The sequence below is a fragment of the Haplochromis burtoni genome, unplaced genomic scaffold (assembly GCF_018398535.1).
Source record: "Haplochromis burtoni strain Fernald_Lab_line unplaced genomic scaffold, NCSU_Asbu1 Contig_7, whole genome shotgun sequence".
Taxonomy (NCBI): Eukaryota; Metazoa; Chordata; class Actinopteri; order Cichliformes; family Cichlidae; genus Haplochromis; species Haplochromis burtoni.
The window spans coordinates 412,785-419,281 of NW_024582368.1; positions in this window are offsets into that span (position 1 = coordinate 412,785).

Genomic DNA, 6,497 nt, shown 5'->3' on the forward strand with positions numbered 1-6,497 from the left:
TGTGTGTGTGTGTGAGCACAGGATGAGGCAGATTTTACATTTTTTGGAAAGTGTACTAAAACATATCACCGTAGGCATGTGCAAAGAACATGATGACAAAAGGAAAACACCTAAAACTGAACTGAACAGTGCACTTAATTTATGTTGGTGTTTCTCCTTCTGTTACACTGTGATTACAATCATGAACTCAACATGCAGTAAAAGCTGCTGTTCTTACATTTTAAAGTGTTCAAAATAAAGCAGCAGTCTTCAAGATTTCAGTCCTGACTGATTTGGGGACTCCCACAGGTCTTCTTTTGCAACCGGATATTTGTACGACATCACCGCCACAAGGAATCCATCATGCCAGTGCTCACAGCCACCGTCAGTTTGGAGCAGTTGGTATCGAGAAACTACTGAGACAAGCTTTGCGTGTTTTAGTTCTGACAGTAGATAGATGATTAATCCAAACAACTGCCGAGTATTTTTCGTAGCAACCACCTTCGAATGCATTTTAAGAGCAAAAATATTCAGTCACTGAATATTTTTATTCCTTTTACATTGGTTTTAGTGGTAGATAAAATCCTAGTTTGGGTTAAATTACACCCTGTCAAAAACAAGAACCGTGCCCTGCAGAGGCTTTGTGACAGAAAGCATTAAAGCAAACCTTCTACCTTTGATGTGGCAGCAGAAAATTCTCAGTTTGCTTTAAAGGTAGCTTTTTTTCTCCGCTAATGATGCCACAGGCACCTAGTTGGTAATAATAATAATCTTTGAGACTGCCGCTTTAAGTTTTAAGTGCACTAATGCATTCCTAATAGTTTTCCACATAATATAAAGCTTGACAAGTTGCAGTGGCATTCAGTAGTTTTGTTGCTCTTACAAGACCAAAATCCCCAATGTCTCTTATTACGTTCCAAGTCCCCTACTATGTTTGTGACATTGTGGCTCAAGCTCAAATATACAGTTTAGCTTTAAAAATGAATTTCTTAATATATCATTCCCTAAAACGGTGGTATGCTGGCATTTATACTGACTGTACAATGCAGATTTGGTTTGCAGTGGGAAGTGGCATTGACTTGTTTAAAAAAAAGTTCCCGTGTACATAAAATGAAGGCACATTGGTAAATGTGTAGCTCAGTTACAAAGGCATACGATCGAATTCTTTATTTTGGTGTTTTTAAAGGATTTGTTGACAATGACATTAAAAACAAATATCTGGAAAAAAGGAAGAAAGTGGCTATTTGATGAGTCGTGATTTGCACACAGTGAGGTTTCACATAGCCCCGCGTGAAACCTTCGCTACAGCGGACTAAAATACATAAAACATATGGAGCTCTTCATTTTTATTAAAAGCTACAGATCTTTTTGCCTTATTGCCATGTTTCTTGAAGCGTTTGGGAAACGAATAAATACTTTGGCCAAAAACAAAAAAGACGACCAAAAAGTGAAAGCATTTTCCTCCACTCCACGATGACAGCGCGTTGACTGACAGGTTTTTGCTTCCATATAATTCTGCAGGGGCACATCACTTGTTGCAACACAACCCTCAACTTATCCAGTGTTCGACCACAATCAGTGTCACAGCAGGGGATAATGTTCCTTATTAAATGTTGGCCAGTGCAATTCTCCAGAGAAGCGAATGTCTTTGTATGAGTCATGGATTCATCCCTACTCGCTTGCTGAGGCAAGTGTTATATATATTTTGGAAATTCTTAACCACAAACCTCACACATTCCACTGAAGCTCCAGCGCTACTCTCTGCCGCGTGACATCTGTCCTTGAGCCTCTTAATGGGCTGGACCCAAACTCCAGATGCCACCTGTGAATATCACACATTTCAGAGGTTTTGGGAGCTGAACTCAGTTCTCTCTTTTTTAATGAAAATAAGGAGGCATCGGAGCATGAAAAACTAATAAGCAAATGATGATGGATGTGTTAAAGCAATTAAAATGAATCACCACAGATCCCTGTTGGATCTATGCTGACATTGTCGTGACACCCTCCATGAAAGCCAAAGAACCTTGAGATTGAGTGCTCAGTGAGACAAAGTCCACTTAAACATTTTTATGTTTTCTCAAAAATTATGTCAGAGGTTCAACTGAAGTTCCTCTTGAGCTGTTATTGGACTGTAAGGAGAGAACGCAAAACCTTTTCTACTTTCTTGCACGCTGCTGGGTCTGACTTGAACAGAACAAGGACTTGTATAAGCTCACAGTTTGCATAAATAATTGGATCTGAAAGTGTTCATTATATTTGCACACTTTCAAAGGACAGCGTGCAAATATATTTTTGTTAGTTTTTTAACCCTGTTTATCATATTTAAAGTACACAGTGCTCAAAACAATCTACTGTCAAAGACATCTAGTATATATATTTTCCTATAGCTGTGTTGAAGTGGGTTGCAAACTTTCAGCTGATTGGAAAGTTTGTAGAGAAAAGTTAGGATTCTGGTAAATAGAAATGGCAACTGCCGTTGACATGTACATGCTAAAATATGCTGTGTGCCGTATTTACTGTGTCTACTCGATCTACTCTAACATGCAGGGTGTCTTTGCATTCACAGCTTATTCTATGTATGGAAGGACTGGAAATAAATAAAAGCACACTATTCACTGTGATGAATTAGTTGCTCAACCACTGCAAATGTACCTGGAAGCAAAAACATTTTTTGGATAGAGTGGATGAACATGCACACGTGATATCATCAGATACACTTAGAGCATAGTGTTTAGTGGGAAACTATGTAATTAGAAAAAAAATCACTTTGTAACTCTTAAAATTGCAAAATGTGTCTAAAGATTGTCTGTGAATAACATCCAAGAACCTGAGGGAGGAAGCTGTGTGTGATTGTGTGTGTGTGGTATCTGGCATGGTCAGTGCCATTGCGTTATTTACATCCCAGAGGCTCCAGCTGTTTTTCTCTCTGCAGGAATGAACTTGAGAGTAGAGATGTCCCTGTGCAAAATAAAACCGGGAACAAAATGCTCGCTTATGTGTGTTTCAGGGGAGTCCAGTGTGTGTGTGTTCATGTTCTCAGTCGGTTTGTGTGCAGGGATTTTGTCCACGTGGAAACATATTGCAAAATGCCTTATTTTGCCGCAGTCTTGCCAATGCCGAAACGCCCTGCAAACAGTACATGCACAATGTTCACACACTAGGAAGCTTTCCCAGAAAATGACAGAAGATCAGATATGGAGTGATATGTTAAGAAAACATTTGTACTGCACCGAAATGAATAGAAAAAGAAAAAAAGAACGGAAGGTTGCAAACGGAAAAAGCTGCATAAATGTGGATTTTTCACTGTAGCGGTCATTTGTTTTTAGCTGCAGCCAGAAAATATGTATGCTTATTTTCTCATACCCCTAGTGGAAACAACAGGCCGGCCTTCTCAGAGCTTCATGAGTATAATAATGCTGTGTGCAAACTCCTCAGGCCAGCACAAGCGTCATTCCATTAAGGGTGCACTCCGGTTCATTGCAGCCTGAGATCAAAATTAAAACTTTATCAACCCTGCTTGTAATTGCCCGAGCACATCTCAGGTCATTTCATTTAAACTTATCCGACTAATTTAACCAAGCCTGCACACTAAAATAAGTCAGTGACATTACAGATTAAGGCACTCGAACAACCACTTGAGCATGAACGGCATCAGCAGCTGACTGTTAAGAGGTTGTAGGTTATTATAAAAGCCCGTTTGTGAACAAAATAGATAATTTGCAAAGAAAGGGTTAGAAAAGGTTTTCTTACGTAGTACAATAGTCATAAGTAATGGCTAAAAATCTGTTTTTCTAATCTTGTCTCTGCATTTTAATGATAATACACTCACAGGAGTTACTGCTGAAACCTTGGGGCCACATCACTATAGCAACATTAGATCAAAGCAAAACCTCTCTTCGGATAAATTGTGATAACCTTAAATCTCAGTGGGGCTGGAATAAAATATTTTTTCCCTCTTTCAGTGATCATTTGCAAGTAGTTGCAACAATCAATGAGCGTCCATCACCCTCCACCATTTAGGTCACAAGGCGGATCCACTGGTCATCTGTTGGGAGGCAACTTGACTCCAAACAAACGTGGTCCAACTCCAACTAACTGCGGTCACTCTCAGACAGATTGGCAAAGGTTTTCAAATAATTACAATCTAGTTTATAAATGGAGACAAGCTATAAATAGACACATCGCTATCAGTCTGAGTAACTTGTATGTCATGCATGTCTTGCAAACTTGTTGAGCGTCTATGTCAATTTTTGGAAGAATTTCAGAACTTCTTTTCAAATTTATGACATTCTAGCTGGATTCTCAATGCAAGTAATTAATATAAATTTCTGCTTTATGTGAATTTCTGTGTAAATGTAGAGCAACAGATTTGCAGATATATCACAGTTAACACTGTGTTGTTACAAATTGCATGTAAAAGCACAAGTAATTTAAGCAGGCTGACTCTGGCTGTGCTGCTGTCCTTTGAGGACAGCAACTGGTCCCCATCTTCGAAGTAACTATTTCAAAGGTAACAAGAAGGCAAGTTTTTTTTTCACACGGTCATAGTAATTTTGTTCTTGTTCTTGCATTTTCTGCAATCACTGTTTTCCCTAGTGTGACTGTAGCATAAGGTGATTGGGTTTTTTTTTTTACCTCAAACTTCTCATACTGCTGAACATTAGAGTGTTTCTCCAGATCAGTTAAATGGCTATTCTTAGTAATTAATACTCATCAAAGGTCCAAACTAACAAAAATAATCGTCAGCACAGGCTAGAGATGGAGCACATCGGTCAGTCCTGGTGTACTGTGAGGAAATAAAACTTCTTCAGGCATTGCACCGTTTACTTACCTGTTTGTTTCTCCTAGCCTAATCATTTGTCTACTAACTGACCCCTGGAGGGCTTTGAACTCACAACACCGATCATGCGATTTCTCTGTGTATTTTCTCATCATTGCTTTTGGCCTTGAGTTTGCTGAAAACAGATGCAGTGTTTCACAGCTCTCCTTCTTTCAGCGATTATCTGTGTTTCAACTCTGCGCTCGGCGGGATCTCATCCCTGACTCATTTAAAAGCTATTAGGAGGGCAGGGACTGACAGGGGAACATTTATTTTCCTTTAGCGGTAGATCTAAGGAGGAGTGCTCGTAATAAGCGCTGTCTCACAATTAAACAATGTGATCCTAAGTGACATTTTTAACTGGAACCACACATTTCCACTCTCACATTGTGTTTTTATGTAGCATTCTGGGCTGTGCTTGGGGGAGGCCCAGCAGCAAACACAACACAAGAGCTGTCAGTCACACTGAGGTTAAATAAACCGAGCGGATATTGGTGCCAAAGCCAACAGGCGGGGCAGCAGTATGGTGAGGAAAAAAAACAGAAAAATCGACTTTAAAGAGTACACAGCAAATCAAGTGTGGCCAAACACACAGAGACAAATCCTGCCATTTCCACTGTGTTTTACCTCTTTCCACTCTTCAAAGAGCTCCTGAAGGGCTGCGGTTTTCATACCGGAATCTCAAAACAAATGTTAAAAATCAGTTACAACATCCGGCGTTCAAACAATAAGCTGAGTCCTCGTGGGTGGGACTGTGTGTACAAAATGTCTGAGTTTTGAAAGGAAGACTGGGCACTGGGTCTTTCTGTGCATTGCATCACAGAGTTTTCATTCAGAATAGCAAGTCACCGTGATCCTGAAATTTGGACAGATGCGGATAAATGTTTGGAAGGCCCCAGTGCGCCAGCCAACAGTTGGATGTTTGGGATGGACTGCCAGGGTTAATTTACCTAACTGAGTTCCTGTTGTTATGCCAGTTTTTGTGATTGAACTGAAATGAACGTGTATTTGTTTGTAATCCGGTCCCAAACCAATGTCAAGAGCAGAAAATAGGCGTGAATATCCTTTAATGTCACTACAGGCAGGACTTTTCTCTGAGGCCAAGACTCTCTCTCGAGGGGTTCCACATATAACGCATTACATGCATTACATGCAAGCACACAATTGTAAACTTCACTGTAACCGGTGCACTCCGTTTGCCAGGCACTGGTGCCAGTCAAAATATGCCTGAAACACAGGATATAGATTTTCTGTCAATTGCGGGAATAAACATTTTAACCAATCAATACCGGAAGGCGACTTTCCATTCTCCCCATCTGTGACTAAGACAGAAAAGAAATAGTGGAAAAGATTAAGCAGAACCCCTCCCCCCCTTTTTAAAAAAAGGAGAACAAGGAATGAGCAGGAGGGGGGTAGAAGGAATAAAACAGAAAGACAGCGTTGTGCAGCCGAAGAATAAAAAATGTTTAAACTTGGAAAGACAAAAGAAACTTAGCTAAAACCTTCCAGCAAAAGTTTGATGAAAAAGGGGGATCTGAGCTGAAGGAAAGAGTTGCTTGCGCTTCGTTAGTGTGAGGCTGACCTTTGCCCGCAGGTGTTGAGATGTTTCTTCACTCCTCTGCTGTCTTTGAGAAAATATCAGGCCACTCTCGCCGCTCCTCCTTCTGTCTACACTCCTGAGATTTTAACTAAGCCTCAG